General features: G+C 47.6%; 1 protein-coding gene across 3 annotated transcripts in view; it reads left to right on the forward strand.

The window, feature by feature from the left end:
- stk3 (serine/threonine kinase 3 (STE20 homolog, yeast)) overlaps nt 1-21,549 on the forward strand; it is a 584,348-nt gene that overhangs the window by 200,354 nt on the left and 362,445 nt on the right. The gene's annotated exons all lie outside the window — the stretch shown is intronic.

Genomic DNA, 21,549 nt, shown 5'->3' on the forward strand with positions numbered 1-21,549 from the left:
TTAAGCCGGGATGGTGTGATGGGTGGTTTGACCTTCATGGCCTGGACTGCAGAGTAAGCAATCAGGTTGGCGGATGCGCCGGTGTCCAGACGGAAGGCGACGCGCGATCGGTTGACCGTCAGGGTGGCACACCACTCATCGTCTGGATTGATGGCATTGACCTTGTTGACATCAATGACGGCAACTCGGAAGTCATCCTGGTCATCTGCATCACTTAACTGGAAGTCGTGATGCGTGGGCTGGACGGTCCTGACTCGTGTGCGAGGTTGTCGAGGATGCGCCGGATCCATGGGTTGAGCCGCACGACAGCGGGCTGCGTAGTGGCCTATCATGGCACATCTGTTGCACTGTCGGTATTTTGCAGGACATTGCCCTTTTAAGTGTAGACCTCCACAATTGCTGCACGTCATGACGTCACGGCGTTCGTTGCGCCACTGCGCATGCGCAGTGCGATCTTGCGGTGGGCGCGCCTGCGCAGTGCGTCCCTCGTTGTGGCCGTTATTCTTGGCGCGCACCTGCGCGGGAGACCGCGAAAAGCGCGGGAAGCGGCCGCTGTCGTCCGGGCCGTGGGGCGGGAAGAAATCGACGGCCTGGATGCGTTCAACGTCGTGGGCGGCCTGGCTTGCCGATTCGACGGCTGGGGACCCCCTCCGTGCCAACTCGGACGCCTGAAATCGGGCAAAACGGCAGGCAGCATTTTCATGGAGGACACAGGCTTCCACAGCAGACGCTAAGGTGAGGCTCTTTATTTTAAGAAGCTGCTGGCGTAGGCCACTAGAGGCAACGCCAAAAACAATCTGGTCCCTGATCATGGACTCTGTGGTGGTGCCGTAACCGCAGGACTGCGCTAGAATCCGGAGGTGCGTCAAAAAGGGTTGAAAAAGCTCCTCCTTACCTTGCAGGCGTTGCTGAAAGATGTATCTTTCGAAAGTTTCGTTTACTTCAGTTTGAAAGTGCTGGTCCAGTTTGAGGATGACCGTGTCATATTTGGCCTGGTTTTCGCCTTCCTCGAACACCAGTGAATTATAGACATCGTTTGGGTGGGGGCCTGCGTAGAAGAGGAGCATTGCAATCTTCGAATCATCCGAGACATTCTGTTTTTCGGTGGCACGGATGTACAGGTCAAATCGCTGCCTGTAGAGCTTCCAGTTGGTGCCTAGGTTCCCCGTGACTTGCATCGGCTGCGGTTTGCCGGTGTGGTCCATGTCCAGAATGGCAGGTTGGTAGGCAGGTATCGATCCACTCCTGTACCATGTGGTGTTGGGTGTTCTAACACACAGAAGAGCCAACACAGTTGCATATGGTACAACGCTTCTTTATTTAAACTCACTATTTACAACTTGGTCTTTGCACTCTGCACGTGGGGGGCTCCCTGCTTGTGGTGTTTCAACAGCTCTTTCTTGTTTCCTTCTCCCCAGACCTACCGACCTCCAGGTGTCGTGCTCGTGCTTTTTATGTGGTTGGTGTTCTTGTCTGTGATTGGTTGTGGTGTTGTGTGCTCTGATTTGCCTGTTAGTGTGTCCATCATGATGTGTGTGTTTGAATATCATGACACCCATTACTGATTGGCTGTCTGTTAACTGATTTGCATATGAGACAGTTCCGTGGCGCTTAAAAAAAAATGCTCTTCCTCAACTCTACTTTGGACTATTCACTATCTGTCCTATGTCCTATATAGGTATTGCATAAATTTTTCTAAATTAAATTTATCGAGGTTGACCCAAGACCGCTTGGTGTTTAAACAAGTCAGGAATTGTTTCAGAACTCTGGTCTGGGAGGTAGCTTTCATATCTGTTTTAGAATTTGACAAGCTGTGTTCCCTGTTCCCTTGAACACGGTCAGGAGTAGTCTAATATATTTGATTGATCTGAAAGCAAGCATGGACTTGCAAGCTATTTGTAAATGTGCTTGCCTGATCCAAATGGTTGAATCCTGAGATCGCTATAACTGAATTCAGCCTTTCAACTATCAGACGATAGTATGACTTGTGACTGGGAAAAATATTCACTCCCACAAAGCATTCCTTGACGTCAGCTGCTCTTGTCTTTTGTTATTTCAATCAGTGAATTGAATACACTTTGTGAGTCTGAATTGGGGGGTGCTCTCCACAGGCCGCAATCTATAAGGATAGGCAACAACACCTCCACCATCCTCCTCAACACCGGTGCCCCACAAGGCTGTGTCCTCAGTCCCCTACTATACGTTGTTCCGCACACATGAGTGAGGCCTCAACCGGGACCTAGGATTCATGTCGCATTACATTCATCCCCCACCATCTGGCCTGCGAAATCCTACCAACTGTCCTGGCTTGACACAATTCACACCTCTTTAACCTGGGGTTACCCCATCTCTGGATCTGTAAAGATTTAATCACTGGAATATACCTCTTCATTCACCTGAGGAAGGAGCAGCGCTCCGAAAGCTAGTGACATCGAAACAAACCTGTTGGACTTTAACCTGGTGTTGTAAGACATCTTGCTGTACTCCTTATACACCTATGACTGTGTGGCCAAATTCCCCTCCAACTCTTATTTTCAAATTTGCTGATGGACACCGCTGTAGCGGGTCAGATCTTAGAACAATGATGAGACAGAGTACAGGAATGAGATAGAGAATCTGGTGAAACCACAGTAATATCTCCCTAAATGTCAACAAAGGAGATTGTCATCAACCTCGGGAGGCACGGTGGAGAACATGCCCCATCCTATATCAATGGGAATGAAGTAGAAAGGGTCGAGAGCTTCAGGTTTTTAGATGTCCAGATCACCAACCACCTGTCCTGGTTTCTCTTCTCCCCCCCCCCCATGCTGACATTGTTAAGAAGCCCACCAACGACTCTACTTTCTCAGAAGACTTAAGGAAATTTGGCATGTCAGCTACGACTCTCTCCAACTTTTACAAATGCACCATGGAAAACATTCTTTATGGTTGTATCACAGTTTGGTATGGATCCTGCTCTGCCCAGGACCACAGGAAACTACAAAAGGCTCAATCCATCACGCAAACTAGGCTCTCATCGATTGACTGTCTACAATTCCCACTGCCTTGGAAAGGCACCCAGCATAATTAAGGACCCCACGCAACCCGGACATACACTCTTTCACTTCTTCCGTCAGGAAAAAGATACGAAGGTTTGAGGTCACATACCAACTGACTCGAACAGCTCCTTCCCTGCTGCCATCAGACTTTACCTCGTTTAATACCTACCTCGTATTAAGTTGATCTTTTTCTCTAACCCTGGCTATGACTGGAATATTACGTTCTGCAGTCTGTCCTTCCTTCCCCATGTATGGTATGCGTTGTCTGTATAGCATGCAAGAAACAATACTTCACTGTATACCAATACGTGACAATAATAAATCAAATCCATGCTGTGCAGCTGTTAATGACCAGCCTACTTCAGATTTCCCAAGCAATCGCCCATAAAAAAAATCAGAAAAAGGACATCATCTAGCCCTTCAAACCTGCCTGCCATTCACTATAACCATGGCATCTTCTGCCTCAACTCTTTCTTGCTGCATAATGCCTTGATTTCCTGCGGTTAATAATCTTCTCAATCCCTATCTCTAATGATGAAATGGCCATAATGTTCTGAGGCAGCAATTCCCAACCCTTCAGTCCTATGTTCAGCTCTTTGTCATGAGGCTGCCCCATGTTCTGGATTTTCCAGCACCCAAAACCTTCTAATTAGGTCAATTCTCTTAACTCCAGATCAAATTTACTCTGCCTAGTGTAGGAAAACCTTCTCATCCAGGAATTGTTTGTACTGCATCTGAGATGAGTATATCCTTCCTTAGGTATGAACCCTAAAACTATGCATTGCTGCCCCAATGTGACCTTGTCCAAGCCCTGTACAATGGTACTCTAGCTCACTTGGCAGTGAAGGGCAGCATATTCTGCCTTGTTGCAGCTGATAAATATTTATCATGCTTTTCCAGAAACATTCTGAATGCTATGAGTAACCTTGCACATCCATATAATACCACCTGCTACCTTGTTGTCCACTCAAACCTGTTCATAATCCCTTTTGCAGACTCTTCCCTCCACTTCCTTTCCTGTTGGCTACACATTGTAGATTGGAAATAGCTGAAGCTCCAGCACTGGACCCATGTTACACTATTGGTTGTCAACCAATGACTCATTTTCCCCAACTTTTTGTTAATTCTATCTGTGCTTAATATTGCCACACCGTGGGATCTTGTGAAATAACTAATTGAATGCTCATTTGGAAATGTTACATTTGCAGTTCTTCTATCCATTTAGACTGGAATTTACAACAGTATGCAGGATTTAGACCATCAAATCTATGAATCTTTTGGTCTCCATGTTTGCAATGTTTAGTGTTTTTGTGTATAAAAGGCTGAACAAATATTGCATTCAAGGCTGCCATTTCCTTGTTTCTCTCCTTGGGGGATGAGCCTGGGGGAATTTGTTTACTTCAATTACACTCTTGATATCCACATGCAGATTCTTGCTGTCTGGTTTATAACAAAAAAAACTCCAGTCTTCTGGCTTAATGTCTACAGAATTATATGCCAATTGTTTTAATGCAATACCATAATTCCATAAGAAATGGGAACTGGAGTAAACCAATCCAGCCTCACGAGCCTGCTCTGTCATTCAACCGGATCATCCTGGGCTAGGGTGCAGTCCTTTCAGCCCCCCTCTTCCTTGACCTGGAGTTGCAACAAAAAATTTCCAAAAATCTTTGCTACTGGCTGCCCAATAATTAGTCACTAGGTTTTAGTTTAAACGCTACTTTGATTTATAACAAGAACTTGAAATATACAGTGGAGCCTCGATATCTGTTAATTAACCCAAAATACTCTAAACACCACTCATTCAGGAATACATCAACTCACAAACCCTGCTAGAGAGAAGAAAGGAAGGCACGGTAGCATAGTGGCTAGCACAGTTGCTTACAGCTCCAGGGCCCCAGGTTCGATTCCCGGCTTGGGTCACTGTCTGTGTGGAGTCTGCACGTTCTCCCTGTGTCTGTGTGGGTTTCCTCCTGGTTGGGACAGCCTTATGGCCAATTCATTGGTCGCCAGCCAAGAGTCCCAACCAATTGAACAGACTCTTGCCCAATCTCTCGGGTGCTTTAAAGTGTAGGATCTGCTGTCCAAAGCTAGCAGCACCAAATGCTATATTGCAACTTATTGAATTCCTCATTCTCTCTGCTTAACTTAATAATTTGTGTCCATTAAGCATTCAACAGCAAAAATAAGGGAATCAACAGGAAGCATCCCTACGTGGGCAGCACGGTAGCATTGTGGATAGCACAATTGCTTCACAGCTCCAGGGTCCCAGGTTCGATTCCCGGCTTGGGTCACTGTCTGTGCGGAGTCTGCACATCCTCCCCGTGTGTGCGTGGGTTTCCTCTGGGTGCTCCGGTTTCCTCCCACAGTCCAAAGATGTGCAGGTTAGGTGGATTGGCCTGATAAATTGCCCTTGGTGTCCAAAATTGCCCTTAGTGTTGGGTGGGGTTACTGAGTTATGGGGATAGGGTGGAAGTGTTGACCTTGGGTAGGGTGCCCTTTCCAAGAGCCGGTGCAGACTCGATGGGCCGAATGGCCTCCTTCTGCACTGTAAATTCTATGATCCCTATGGCAGCCCCTTGCCTGCAGCCATCAAGGTCATTGTTGTCCTGAATGTTTATGCTCCCAGGTTGTTCCAGGGGTCCATCATGAACCTAAGTGGCATTTCGCAGTTGGCATCAAACAGGCCCAGATGCCCTATTTCAGATAGAAGTCTTACAACACCAGGTTAAAGTCCAGCATGTTTGTTTCAAACATTAGTTTTCGGAGCACTGCTCCTTCCTCCCTCAGGTGAATGAAGAGGTATGTTCCAGAAACATAAAAATAGACAAATTCAAAAATGCAAGACAATGCTTAGAATGCGAGCATTAGCAGGTGATTAAATCTTTACAGATCCAGAGATGGGTAATCCCAGGTTAAAGAGGTGTGAGTTGTGTCAAGCCTGCTGCAGGAAAGGATGTCCCGAAGCGTGGTACATTGGCGAGACCATGCAGACGCTGCGACAACGAATGAACGGACATCGCGGATCGCGCGACAATCACCAGGCAGGAATGTTCCCTTCCAGTTGGGGAACACTTAAGCAGTCAAGGGCATTCAGCCTCTGATCTCCGGGTAAGCGTTCTCCAAGGCGGCCTTAAGGACGCGCGACAACGCAGAATCGCCGAGCAGAAACTTATAGCCAAGTTCCGCACACATGAGTGCGGCCTCAACCGGGACCTGGGATTCATGTCGCATTACATTCATCCCCCACCATCTGGCCTGCGAAATCCTACCAACTGTCCTGCCTTGAGACAATTCACACCTCTTTAACCTGGGGTTACCCCATCTCTGGATTTGTAAAGGTTTAATCACCTGCTAATACTCGCATTCTAAGCATTGTCTTGCATCTTTGAATTTCTCTATATATATATGTGTCTGGGACATACCTCTTCATTCACCTGAGGAAGGAGCAGTGCTCCGAAAGCTAGTGTTTGAAACAAACATGTTGGACTTTAACCTGGTGTTGTAGGACTTCTTACTGTGCTCACCCCAGTCCAACGCCGGCCTCTCCACATCATGGCTGTTTCAGATGGCAGCCTAATGCATCAATTTTGACACTGTGGTGCCTGTACAGGCATAGAGGCCTTTGGCCTTTGCCACCATCAATTAATTTTCCTAGGTCCAGAAGGTCATTGATTGTATCCACATAGTCATCCGGGCTAGGTTCCTCAACAGAAAAAGATTGCATTCATTGGAAGTGCAGCTGGTCTGTGTCCACAAGGAGAGGATCTTGTGAGTCTGCATTTGGATCCTGGGAAACTGTCATGATTCCTTCACCCTTCAAGAGTTCCAGGTGGTTTAACTCTTCATACCAACATCCGGATCTGAGGGTAGCTGCTGGGGGATAAGGATTGCTACAAGCAGAGCCATCTATGTACAGGAGCCTGTACCCAGCAGGCCATGGACGTTTTGAAGATGCGCTTCCTTTGCTTTGACTGGTCATCTGCTGTGTGTTTCGCTATCTATTCAAGGAGGCCTGGAGCTGGATGAGGAAGGAAGGAATGATACACCACTCTTCCTCTGAGGATGCCTGAGGGAAGGAAGAAGAGGATGAGCTGATGCAGAGGAGTCCAGCACCCATGCATTGGAGAGAGACCACCGTCGTCGCTCAAGGACATACAGCTCTCAGCCAGCTACCATGACCACACGAGCCAAAGTAGTTAATCGATGCTTCAGCTGAATGGCTCCCAGCCCTCTCACATTTCTCCTATTCTGAACCTGAATCACTGGGGCAAGCTCTCTGACTGGCACGTAACTGGATAATCCCTGTGCCACCCATGGACATGGAACATGGAGTTTGCACCATTGCCCCACCTCTTAGACTTGACATCTACAAAAAATCCACGGCCCCCTTAATGTTTCCCACCTCTCCCTTAGCTGCCTTCCCAGTTCCCATCACAATCCGTGAACACTTACAAGTCTGAGCAATATCATCAAACAATATCTTTATAATTACATAAATCGGTGTAAACACAAACAGAGCAAATGTCAGCCAGGTGAGCCTGAAGTGAAACTAAAGGCACGTCACCTTGCACTCACCCCACTCCTACTTGAGGTCTCCCCATTTGCCCGAGGATGAGGTGGAGGTAGCCTATTCTATTGTACCTGCATGTGGCTGAGATGTCCGCGGCTTCTGGCCTTGTCCTGGAGACCTTCTCCAGAGGTGATAGTGCAATGGTCAGAAAAGAAGCCGTACTAGATAGATTTATTATGTTCAGATGCACAGCATTGGATCCATGAGAGGTTTTGTTCTGTAGAGTTGAAAACTGAGGAAAAGGATGGAGCAAGATGGTATGGTATTAAATTCTGAAATGGTAAGAGAAAACATACCTCAGTCATGATCACAGAGGATATAATTTGTTATTTATACAAGAGTTGGTTTTATGTAGTGAGATGGGAGTGATTTGAACAGTAGGTTTTCAACGAAACAAGCACTAAACTGGGAAGCGACATGCTCAAGCACCGTGGAGACTACCAGAGGTTAGAAATTTGTCTATGGCTGGGGGGACAGATGTCTCTTTGACCATCTACTGAAGAGGGTTTGATGGTTTTAAACAGGAGAGAAGCACTGTCTAAGAGAATGGCAAGTAATTAGCATGCACTAGCATGTAAAAGGAAACAAAGCGGCATGTTTTGAGCTCAAAAGGTGAGGAGATGAAGTGAACAAGAGATGATCTCTGAAGGGACATGGGAGAGATGAGGTGGGGTGGGGCAGAAACTTGTTATGATTCCAGTTGGTGTTACTCATATATGGGAAGATTCCAACATGGAACCATGGCTCAAAAGATTGTAACCTTTTACATTTTTTCAGAGAACGTGGAGGAACTGTCACAGGACTGTGAATTAGTTTTAACAAGGAAAAAAACATTTACTAAACATGAAAAGTGTGATTATAATACAATTCTCCTTTACTCCTCCTTTAACTTCACAAATGTTATATACAGTTTTCAAAGATAGCGCCCCAGTCTGAAACCAAATGACCGATGCCAGTCAATCGATCTTCCGTAATCTTCTCTCTCAATTCCTCCCAGATGATCGTCACATGAGTGCTTCCAAACTCCACTCCCCCCCCCAAAAAGACGAGCTTTAAAATCTTCTTTCAAACAATATTTTCCATCAGCCGTTTGCATTAATAATTCATGCCAGGTTTTCCAAACTATCCTCACAAACAAAGCTTCTGCTCTACTTTTAATAAGGAATCCACTCCAGGTTTTCCACTAGCCTTTCATGTTTTTTTTGCCTGAAATGCTTTTACACAAACTTCGAGATCCTGTCACCGATTTCCACAGTTATTTCAACTCCCGTTCCACAGGCTGCATTAAAATCTCACCAACCTGATAATCATTTCAGATATCTTTCTGGCTTCTCAGCCTTCTGCTCAGCTCCGTCTGTTTTTACTGAGCAGTTCTTTGTTCTAGTACTTTGATCTCAGACATCTTAAAAAAATCATTTCTTGCTTTCTTTAATTTCCTTAACTAGCTGCTCTTTGGATCTCGGCACCTGGAACATTACTCCATGGTATGGCTTTTCTTCTAGCAAGACTGAGTGAGATGTTCCCTTCTAAGCCTTCTAAAACCAACTGCTTCTAGCAGAGCTGTTCGAGCTGCCATCTCCCTCTCCAACTGTTATGTTTCCAGTTAAAAACTAGTGAAAAAGCCTCCCTATCCTAATGGTGGCCTTGGTTGCTGAGCAACGACTTCATGCTTCTGCAGTTTGTTTACTTTTCACACCATAACCCTTTCTAAGCATTGTAGAAGCACAGATTGAACTGAGCAAACCCTCACACATGCAAACACCTTTGTCTTGCACAAATCTAACTTTAGGCTTACCGTGCCTTACACAGAAACACTAAATTATGCCCACTTAAAACTCTACCTTATTTCTGCTATTCAGTCATACAAATAAAAATATCTTAAAATTACCTTTGTTTTCCTGACAAACTAGAATTGCAGTAACATCTTCCACCTCAATAAGCACAAAAATAAAAGATTGCATTCAGAGGGTCAAAAGTGCCTGTTGGAGTTCTTGCCTTTAATTATAACCTTTCAAAGTTATTTAATCATTTTAGTAGTTAACAGTGCAAAGACATAAAACTACACTCGTACCATGAATTCATATTTCAACAAAACCCAAATATGAACACTTGCGGACTCTGCAAAATTATAGATGCTGTGCATCTAAATTGCCCTTGTGCACCTACATGGGTGTATCTAGATGAAGCAAATTCCTTGCATGAATTACAATTGGAAGCAGATGGTTATTGCAGTGGGGACAGGCAAGTGATGACAGGACTACACTGGGGCAGTCTATATACTCGTAATAAAGGATCAGAAGTTGCCTGATTGCAGAATAGCATCCAACTGCAGGTTTTGTGCCCTTTGGGAACAGTCAAAATGACAACATCTGACTGACAAATTTCCTAAATTTGTTTCTTGCTATTATAAAATGACATGCTGAATAGTTTTCCCAGAATAATAGATTGATGTTTACCAGCAGGCAAGGCACCTTTTCCTCATATTTACTTGATTCTACAACAAACAAGGAAAAATGCTGGAGAGTGAAAAATATATAAAGAAAAGGGTGCAAATGGTACAAATATCACTGATGTGTCTCCTGAATCAACACATGGCCTTTCCACAGCGGGCCCCATTATCCTAAAGTGCTAGATTTGTGATGATGTACAGTCTAATTGGAAATTCTTTCCATCTCTTCTGTTATATCTATTCTGTGTTTTATGTTTATTTTAATAATAATAATCTTTATTAGTGTCACAAGTAGGCTTACATTAACACTGCAATGAAATACTGTGAAAATCCCCTCGTCGCCACATTCCGGCGCCTGTTCGGGTACACTGAGGGAGAATTCAGAATGTTCAATTCACCTAACAAGCGCGTCTTTTGGGATTTGTGGGAAAACCAGAGCACCCAGAGGAAACCCATGCAGACACGGGGAGAATATGCAGACTCCACACAGGCAGCGACCCAAGCCAGGAATCGTACCTGGGTCCCTGGCGCCGTGAAGCAGCAGTGCTAACCACTGTGCTACCGTACCACCCGATAGATTTTTGATGGATGCAGGATTGGCCATGCTAATTTGCCCTTCGTGTCCAAAAAGGTTGGGTGGGGTTACGGGGATAGGGTGGAGGTGTGGGCTTGGATAGGGTGCTCTGTCCAAGGGCCGGTACATGCTCGATGGGCCGAATGGCCTCCTGTACTGTAAATTCTATGATTATGAATTTTGTGATTAGATGTGATAAGCAAAGTAATTGAATTGGGACTTTGAAAGATGTTTCAGGTGCTAGCAGAATAAGCAGTCATATAGCTATATCAGACAGAAATCAAAGGGAAATTAAAAAATGCTAATGTGAACAAGGTCAGGTACTAGAACTCTGAGCATATTGCCCTTATGTACAATTGGGTTATTTAATTTTGCATGTTATTAAGCAAAAATCTTTTGAAAAAACTTTTTAAAACCAGAAGGTACTGTAGTGCTGACAATCTCAAGAACCCATACCCAAGTTCTGCCAAAACCCAGATGTAAAGCATCATATCGGTGTTCCTACACCCAACTCTCATGGTCTGTTACTACTAAATAAGATGTCTAACGTTGCTGCTACATTGAGCATACAATCTTGCAGAATATTCTCACCTTTGAAACAGATAAGGGATTAAAAATTAAAGTGGGATATATTTGTAAACCTCTGGTTCACTGAGTCCTTTGGGGAAGGAAATCTGCTATCCTTAAGAGGTCTGGCCGACATGTGGCTCCAGACCCATATCAAGTGGTTGACTCTTAACTGCTCTCTGAAATGACCAATTAAGCCTCTCAGTTGTCCCAAATGCTACAGAAAAGTCAGAAATGAATAAAACAAATGCTTGAGTGTTTTCCGTTGCACTGTTGTGCTGGTCTCCCTCATCACCGAGGTTGGGATTATTCGCAGACCCCCCCCCCCCATCTCCTGTGTGGTGAACCACTGTAATAGGAGATGTAAGGTAGGACCTGTACTACAGGTTCGCCGGTAGCTCCTGCCGGCTGGCTCTGCCCAGGGAGAACTGTATAAATATGCATGACCTCCAGTGCCCTGCCATTTCGCCAGCTGCAGCAGGAGGCCTCGCATCTGACTGTAATAAAGCCACAGTTGTACCCAACTTTAGTCTTTGTGCAATTGATCGTGCATCAATTTATTACAGTCAGATTTTCCACAGAATGGAGATCAGAATTAAGCCCGATCGCCTGCAGCTGGATCCGCACTCGCCCGACGCCAGAAAAGACTTTACTCATTGGCTAGCATGTTTTGAGGCCTGCATCAAGGCTGCGGACCCCGAGCCAACGGAGGCTCAGAAGATAAACGTCCTGTACTCCAGACTGAGCTCCAGCGTGTTCCCGTTGATCCAAGACGCCACGAATTACACAAAAGCATTGGAACTCCTTGAGGAATACGACGCGCAGAAGGCGAACACGCTCTTCGCCAGGCATGTACTCGCCACCCACTTGCAACTACCTGGTGAGTCCATCGAAGACCTCTGGCGGGCCCTAATTCCACTCATCCGGGACTGTGACTGGTAGGCCACGGTTCTGCCTGCCTGGTTTAGAGTGGCGGCAAGGGCGACGTCTGAAGCGTCGCTTTCTACTTGGAAAGGCAGTGACTCGTCCACTGCGTGCACCCCGGCCTTGGCGATGTCTGCTCTGATGTGGGCGAAAGCATGTTGTGCTTCGGCCGCAAGGGGGAATTGGGTGGACTGATTGAGTGGGCGGGCCTTGTCCGCATAGTTTGGGACCCACTGAGCGTAGTAGGAAAAGAACCCCAGGCAGCGTTTGAGGGCCTTGGGGCTGTGGGGGAGGGGAAGTTCCATGAGGGGGCGCATGAGGTCGGGGTCGGGCCCGAGACGTCCGTTTTGGACTACATAGCCGAGACTGGCTAACCGGGTCGTGCTGAACACACACTTCTCTTTGTTATAGGTCAGGTTGAGAAGAGTGGCAGTGCGGAGAAATTTATCGAGGTTGGCATCGTGGTCTTGCTGGTCATGGCCGCAGATGGTGACATTATCTAAGGACGGAAAAGTGGCCCGCAAACCGTACTGGTTGACCATTCGGTCCATTTCCCTTTGGAAGACCGAGACCCCGTTTGTGACGCCGAAAGGGACCCTAAGGAAGTGATAGAGCCGACTGTCCGCCTCGAAGGCAGTGTATGGACGGTCCGACCTCCGGATGGGGAGCTGGTGGTAGGCAGATTTCAGGTCAAATGTTGAGAAGACCCGGTACTGCGCAACCTGATTGACCATATCAGATATGTGTGGGAGGGGGTACGTGTTGAGCTGCGTGTACCGATTGATGGTCTGGCTGTAGTCCACGACCATCCTGTGTTTCTCCCCAGTTTTAACCACTACCACTTGGGCTCTCCAGGGGCTGTTGCTGGCCTCGATAATACCCTCCTTAAGCAGCCGCTGGACGTCGGACCTAATGAAGGTCTTGTCCTGGGTGCTGCACCGTCTGCATTTGTAACCATTTGTGCTGCACTCAAGCATTTGTAACCATCTTCAGCCCAAAGGGTCGAGTGGATGAACAACCTCAGCCTCCTCCTGATATCCCCAGCATCACAGATGCCAATTCTCAGCAGAATTGATTCACTCCACATAATATGATGAAATTGCTAAAGGCACCGGATATTGCAAATATATTTTAATTAATATTTTTGCGTTTTTTACAGAGTTTACAGAAAGAGATCATTGTGTATTTACATAGAAATAAGCCCCCCCCTCCCACACACACACACACAAACGCCATACTCATTTTGTCTATTTTTTGGAAAAATGCCTTGGGTATAAAGATCGGTATGGATCTAAACAGGAAGGGGAACCTTGGCAATCAATTCATTTTGATTGTCAGCAATCTCCCTGCCATGGGATGGGAGTGCATCCCATCTCTGTAGGTCCTTTTTTACTCCCTTCGCCAGACTCGTCAGATTCCACTTGGGGATCCGTGTCCAATTGTGGGCTACCTGGATCCCCAGGTAGTGGAACTTGTTCCTGGCCATTTTAAATTGGAGACCGTCTAGCTCTGCCCCTCCCCCGCTCGGATTCACCGGGAAAACCTCACTTTTGCCCAGGTTGAGTCTGTAGCCTGAGAAGACCTCAAACTCTTCCAGAATATTTCTTTCATGCCATTTTGTGGATCCGAGATGAAGACAATCAGCATAGTATGAGACTCTGTGCTGTCCGCCTCCTCTTCAGATACAGTTCCAACCTTGCGTCTCACAGGGAGATCGCCAGGGTTTCAGTTGTCAGGGCGAACAGGAGTGGGGACAGTGGGCATCCCTGCCTGGTTCCTCTGTGCAAACTGGAAGTATTCAAAGCTGGTGGTACTTCAACTCGACTCTGTTGAAGGCCTTTTCTGTGTCCAGGGAGACGATCACCGTGTGCTTTCTCCCCGGATGGGGGTCAGTAATAATAATAATCTTTACTGTCACAAGTAAGCTTACACTGCAATGAAGTTACTGTGAAAAGCCCCCAATCGCCACATTCCGGCGCCTGTTCGGGTACACAGGGTGAATTCAGGATGTCCAATTCACCTAACAGCATGTCTTTTGGGACTTGTGGGAGGAAACCGAAGCACCCGAATTAACCCACGCAGACACTGGGAGAACATGCAGATTCCACACAGACAGTTACCGAAGTGAGAATCGAACCAGGGACCTTGGCGCTGTGAAGCAACAGTGCTACCCACTGTGCTACCGTGCTGCTCACTTCAGCAGCCGTCTGATGTTCGCAGTTAGCTGTGGGCAGCATACTCCCACAGTGCGAGTATTTTTGCATCCACATTGAGCAGTGAAATGGGTCTGTAAGTTCCACATTCCTTTGGGTCTTTGTCATTTTGGTTATCAGCGATATGGTTAGCGCTGGAGACAAGATGCCCCTCGCTAGCGAGTCTGCAAACATCTCCCATAGCTGCGGGGCGCGAGCCTGTGCAGATATTTTGTAGAAGTCCACTGGGAACCCATCAGGTCCCAGCACCTTCCCCGCCTGCATGGAGTTGATGCTATCCCAGTTCTATTGGTGCTTCCAGCTCCCTCTGTCTGTCGTCCACTACGACTGGTATGTCCAGTCCATCAAGGAACTGTTTCATCCTCGAGTCTCCGTTGGGGGGCTCAGAGGTGTACAGTCCTTCACATTACATGGATGTGACATTACAGTAGAAGGCCTCAAATGATTTGTTGTCCTTCTTTGGTTCGGTTACCATTCCGCCTCTGCTGCCCTTCACCTGTGCTGTTTCCCTCGTGGCTGTCTGCTTTCTCAGCTGGTGATTCAGCAGGTGCCTAAAGTTACCCATGCCTGGTGCAGTTAGTGCACAGCCTTCCTGGTGGAGAGCAGGTTAAAGTCCACTTCCAGCTTTTTCCTCTCCACCAGAAGATCCATGGTCAGGGTCTCGGAATCCCATCTGTTGTCCTCCAGGAAAGAATTGATCAGTTGTTGCCTAGTCGCCCTCTCTTCCTTGACTCCCGGAGCCCTGTAGGCTACCTTCAGTGCCTCCCAGAAAGTGGAAGGTGAGACTTTCCCATTCCGGTTGTTCGTAACGAATGTGATGTTTTCTGGCAGAAGACCTTGACGGCAAAGAGAGCTGTGTCCAACTCCATGGGGAGCGTTGGGCATGGCCTGTCTCCAACCTCACATCCATGTAATGTGGAGCGTGGTCAGAGATTACGATCGCGGAGTATTCCACCCTGACTCTTTCTGGAAGCACCGATTTCCCCACTACAAAGGGGTCGATGTGGGTGTAGACCTTATGTACTGGTGAAAAGAACGAAAATTCCTTCTCACCTGGGTGCAGGAACCACCATGGGTCCACTGCCCCCATCTGCTCCATGAATATTCCCAGTTCTGGGAATTGTTTTCCACGTTCTGGGGTTTGATCTGTCCGTTCATGAGTCTTGTACACAGTTAAAGTATCCCACCCCGTGATCAGTTGGTGCGTATTTATGTCGTGGATTTCCGGCATGGTCTTCATTTATAAATTCCGTGTCGTCCCAGTTGGACGCGTACACATTTACCAGTGCTAACAGTGCCCCGTGTAGGACACCACTGACCATGACATACCGTCTCCCTTGGTCCTCTTACGGATGCAGTAATTCTCTTTGGTGTCTTACTCATCAGTATGGCTACCCTCCTAGCCCTTGTCCCAGAGCAGGAATGGTAGGTCGGTCCCACCCAGCCCTTCCTTATCCGCAGTCGGTCCTTCTCCCTCGGCTACGTCTCTTGGAGGAAGACTGTGCCGACTTTCAATCTTCCCAGATGTGCAAAGACTCTGGATGTTTTCACTGGGCCATTAAGTCCCCCTAACGTTCCAGGTGATGATCCCGGTGGGGGTGGTTATGTTCCTCCCCTTCCTGCAGGATAGTTACCTGGTCAATGCACCCCTTCACTCCGGGGTTTTCCTTTAGTAGGGGCCATCCAAAATGGCCACGGTGGCTGTTCTCACCATCAGGCCGGGCCCCTGCGCTCCGGGTTTCCCTTTGTCCAGAGACCAACCAACATGCCGTCAACTGTGGTATGCCACGTGGATGCGCCCCTGCACGCTGAGGTTTCCATTTGTTTAGGGAGCCTTCAAAGTGGCTGCTTTGGTGCCATCATGTTCCATCAACCCGAACCTGACCTGCTCAAACCAGTCCAGAGCCCTTCCCTTCCTTATCTTTATGCTTCCCCCATGGTCCCCCTTCCCCCACCTGTCCCCTTTTCTACCCCATCACTGTGGTCCCCCCCCTTTACTGCCAGGCGCCCCCTCCATGCTGGGAGATGCACCGCGGCTCCTCTCTCTTTCATACCTCCAGCGCTAGCATTCCCCGTGTGGTGTGGCCCCCCTCCGAGGGCTGATCCTTCCCCCTCCTTATGCCCAATCAGTTAAGTCCCCTCTGTCTCCTCTTCACCCTTTCCTGTGCTCCGCTGCCCCCGCCCCTTCCTGTGAAATGAAAAAATTTGAAAATGAAAACGAAAATCGCTTATTGTCACAAGTAGGCTTCAAATGAAGTTACTGTGAAAAGCCCCGAGTCGCCACATTCCGGCGCCTGTTCGAGGAGGCTGGTATGGGAATTGAACTGTGCTGCTGGCCTGCCTTAGTCTGCTTTAAAAGCCAGCTCTTTAGCCCTGTGCTAAACCAGCCCCTAAGTGAGTTGGTGGTCAAAGCGAGGCAGTACCGTCACGTGCAAAAATTGTTCATGTCCATGACTTTTCTTTTTCTTCTTTTTTTTCTCTCCCTGCGTCTTCCTCATCGCTGCTTTGTTTGCCTTTTGTGTAGGCCATTCGCCCGAACGTACCCGTCCGCCTCTGCTGGGGTGGTAAAATAATGGGCGGGATTCTCCACTCCCGCGCCGGTTGGGAGAATCGCCTGGGCCGCCAAATTTTCCCGCGACGCCGATCCGACGCCCTCCCGCGATTCTCCCAAGCGGCGGGAATGGTCCCGTCGAGTTACGCGCGACGCATGCCGGAGAATCGCCCGAGACACCCAAAATGCCGATTCTCCGGCACTCCTGCTATTCTCAGGCCCGGATGGCCCGAGCGGCCAGACCAAAACGGCGGGTTCCCCCCGGTGCCGTCCACACCTGGTCGCTGCCGTCGGAAACAGCGCGGGAACGCTGGGGGGCGGCCTGCGAGGGGGGAAGGGGGGGATCCTGCACCGGAGGGTACCTCAAATGTGGGGTGGTCCGCCCCGCAAGATCCGTCTGCCATCTTCTTGCGGGGCGGACTCGGACAGGACGGCAACCACGCATGCGCGGGTGACGCCAGTTATGCGGCACCGGGCGCGTCATGTATGCGGGCCGCCTTTACGCGGCGACGAGGCCTGGCGCGTGCAAATGACGCGGCCTCGCTCCTAGCCCATTATCGGGCCCTGAATCGGTCGGGATAGGGGCCATCACGACGGCGTTCACGACGGCGTGGGCACTTCGGCGCGGGAGTGGAGAATCCCACCCAAGGTTCTTTGTTTTGGAATGTCATCCAGAGCCTGGCTGTGAATAACATCCCGAATTTTATACCGTTCTTGTACAGGGTTGATTTCGCTCAGTTAAACTCGGCCCTGCGCTTTGCCAGCACTGCCCCAATATTTTGGTACACCCGTATTCTGTTTCCCTCCCAACTGCACGCTTTGGTCTGCCGAGCCCTCCGCAGAATCCTCTCCCGATCCTGATACCTGTGTAATTTAGCGATTATCGCCCTTGGTTGCTCCCTGGCTTTGAGCTTTTTTGGAGTTACCTTTGGACTCTGTCGATCTCCGGTGGCTTGGGGAAGTTGTCCCTTAGTTTTTGCTAACCACTGGGCCACCGTGCTGCCCCAAAGTTGTCCCGTCTGAACAAGTTATCCAGCATCTGGGCTACACAGTAAGTCGGGTCTCTGCCCTCGATCCCCTCCGGCAGGCCCACTATACGAATATTCTGCCGCTGAGATTGGTTCTCCTGATCCTCGACTTTCCATTTCAAGCTCTCTTGGGTCACCACCAACCTTTTTATTTCTGCTTCCAGAACGACGATCCTATCGCCCTGGTCGGTCGATGCCTTTTCGAGCTCTTGGATTGTCTTCCCCTGAGCCTCCAGCTTCTTCCCCATTCCATCAAACGGTGTCTGCATGGAGGCCAGCGCCTCCGCCAGCGCGACCTGGAACTCCACTTTGATCTCTTCCTTCATCACGGTCAATTCCTCGGTTAGGAATGTCTTCTGTCTCTCTTGGCGGGGTGGGGGAGGGGTGTGTGTGTGTGGGGGGGGGGGGGGAAGACAGGGAGACAGAAGCCCATTCTCATCGGTCTCCCTCTCTCTCTCTCTCTCTCTCTCTCTCTCGAGGGTGGCCAGGGACTCCCTGCCTTGTGGGCCCGCCGGCTTGCTCGCTCGCTGCTCCTGACATTTTCCACCGCTTCTGGCTTCCCTGCAGCCTCTTGAGCTACTGCTCCAAAAGTGCTTATTTTACTGTATTCTGGAGGGTAGCCACCTGATATGTGAACTCTCAGCACATCCCCATCACTGGAAGTCCCAACTTGTACTACCTAGAAAGACAAGGGCAGCAGACTCCTGTGAACACCTGTAAGTTCCCCTTTTCGCCACGCACCATCCTGGCTTGGAACTACATCGCCATTCCTTCATTGTCACGGGATGAAAATCCTGGAAATCCCTTCCCAGCAGCACGATGCACTGCAACGGTTTAAGAAGGCATCTCGCTATCACATTCTCGAGGATTGGGCAATTCTGGCCCAGCCACTGACACCCACATCCCTTGAAAGAATAAAAAGAAACTAAAAGCTTTCACTGAGTAATGTTCAAAATACTAATAAAAATCCTGGAATAGGATTTAATACAAACTGATTTTATTCTATGCAGTCACTGCAACCAGTGACTAAGGTGTTCTCCTTTATTCATGGTATTAACGTCGTTATTGTTGTAAAACAGCACAGACAAAGTTCCCAATGGACAAAGTGATGGGTGTGCTAAATTATAGGTACTTTAAAAAAAACTTGCTCTTTCTGTAGTTACCAAGAAATTGGATTTCTATCAGCTATTATGTGTGGTAGCCCACCTAAAGAAGAAACCTATGAGGCTGTAATTCCAGCGGTCCCCTCCCCATTACTCCGGTATACTGGTAACAGTGGAAAAGGTCAATGCCAATGTCTCGCAAGGGGTTCTGAGAGCATCTTACCAGCGTTGCTTGAAGACTGATGGAACGCTGGTCCATAGATTAAATTATTTAATGAATTGGGAGAGCCACACAGACTGCGCTCTCTTCCACCTGCCGGGAACCATCCTTCACTCACCTCCAATCTTCGAATGTCTCCCCTGGGGTTCGCTGATGAGACTTGCACTGAAGGTACATTCTGACCAGAGCTCTGCATGGCTTCAGTGTAATTAATCACCTGACTTCTCATTCGACTGATGTGGCATTACTGTTTTAGGGCAGCACGATGGCACAGTGGTTTGCACTGCTGCCTCATAGTGCCAGGGACCCGGGTTCAATTCCTGTCTTGGGTAACTGTCTGTGTGAAGTTTGTACATTCTCCCCATGGCTGTGTGGGTTTCCTCCGGGTGCTTCGGTTTCCTCCCATAGTCCAAAGATATTACGGGCGGTGTGGATGGGGGAGTGGCCATGGGTCGGCTGGTCTTGCGGAAGGTCGGTGCAGACTTGATGGGCTCAATGGTGTTATGGACCAGGGTTTAGAGAGCCCCAAAGTGTATCATGGAGTTCTCCTGACCCACAACTTTGAATAGATTGTGGTTATGGGGAACACACGGGCTTACTCTGCAGGTGTGATGCAACAGAAATCTACTGTTAAATTAAAACAATGTTTATTTATGAAACCAGTTAACACTTTATAAACCCACAGTAAACATCTTAACAACTATCAACACCAATAAATCCCCAAAGAATACAGTACTCTATAAGTAAGTCTTAATCTTTCCTTGCAACATCCATAACACACAAAAAGAACCCTTTTTACAGAAAGCCATCAGGTTTAACTTATCTACTGAGAACAGTTTCCACTTTGAAATCACCAAATGAACATTCCGCAGCCTGCAGAGATTCACACACATCCTTCCGTGACTGCAGCTTCTCCAAAACTAAAACCAAACACACCCTGTAGCAAATAGCCTAAAGCGAAAGTAAAAGCAGACACACAGCCCAGCTCCACCCACACTCTGACATCACTGATAAACATCCATTTCTTAAAGGCACATCACTACAGCTATTTTTATAAACACCCATTTCTTAAAGGTACTCTCACATGACACCTCCCCCCCAAGAAAAAAAAGGTAAACCATCAAATTCAAGATGGTTTCATTTTTCACCTCCTCATACGTCCCAGATACCTCCTCCGATAGTGATGCAAACTCCACTAGCCCTACCTACCAGCTTTGTTTGAATCAGTAATACCCACATGTCCTGTGGCCATTTCATTTGTTTAGCTACCTTCTCAAATGAAATGAAAAAGGCTCTACCTCCTTCTCATCAAACCTTGGCACTGCATGGACATATTTAAATAGATCCCCACCAAGTCTTCGACTGTGACGCTCTTTCTCACTATCCTCATCATTATCTTCCGACTGTACGTTTCCCTTTACGTCCGCCAATTTTACCTGACTGCCATGTTTCATGGCCATTTTCTGAAGTTCAAACTCTCTCTTTTTCTTTTTGTTCTGCTAGGGCTATTCTTTTTCTCTTTCTTCTCTCTCCTTTCCTTTTTCTCTGATCTGTATCTCCCTTTCTTTCTCCTTTTCTCTCATTTCATATTCAAGCTGCTTTAATTCTTTTTCATATTCAAGTTGCTTGATTTGTAACTGAAGTTTTGCCATTTCTAATGAGTCAGACTGTATCTGAGGCAATTTTAAATGCTCAGCCAGCACTGTAAGAACCTCTTTTCTTGTGCTGTCAGGTAACACTAACTGCAATGTTTTTGCCAAATCTAAAAGCCTTTTTTTAGTCTTTGTTCGTAAGGTACTGCGTGTGACCTTCTCCACCCCAAAAACCTCAGAGCCTCTGGAAAGAGCCATCGTACACAACATACTCCCTACTTAAACTGGAATACCATACCTGAAAAGCAAACACAATATGCTCACGCCTCACTGTCTTTAAGTTCACTAAGCCAATCCAATAGATAGACTTTTATCCAGGATGAGCCTCCAATTTGTTATGGGCCAGGGTTTCGAGAGCCCCAAAGTGTATCATGGAGTTCACCTGACCCACAACTTTGAATAGATTGTGGTTATGGGGAACACACGGGCTTACTCTGCAGGTGTGATGCAACAGAAATCTACAATACTTTTAAATTAAAACAATGTTTATTTATGAAACCAGTTAACACTTTATAAACCCACAGTAAACATCTTAACAACTATCAACACCAATGAATCCCCAAAGAATACAGTACACTATAAGTAACTCTTAATCTTTCCTTGCAACATCCATAAGACACAAAAAGAACCCTTTTTACAGAAAGATATCAGGTTTAA

This window comes from Scyliorhinus torazame, chromosome 11 (assembly GCF_047496885.1).
Source record: "Scyliorhinus torazame isolate Kashiwa2021f chromosome 11, sScyTor2.1, whole genome shotgun sequence".
Classification (NCBI taxonomy): domain Eukaryota; kingdom Metazoa; phylum Chordata; class Chondrichthyes; order Carcharhiniformes; family Scyliorhinidae; genus Scyliorhinus; species Scyliorhinus torazame.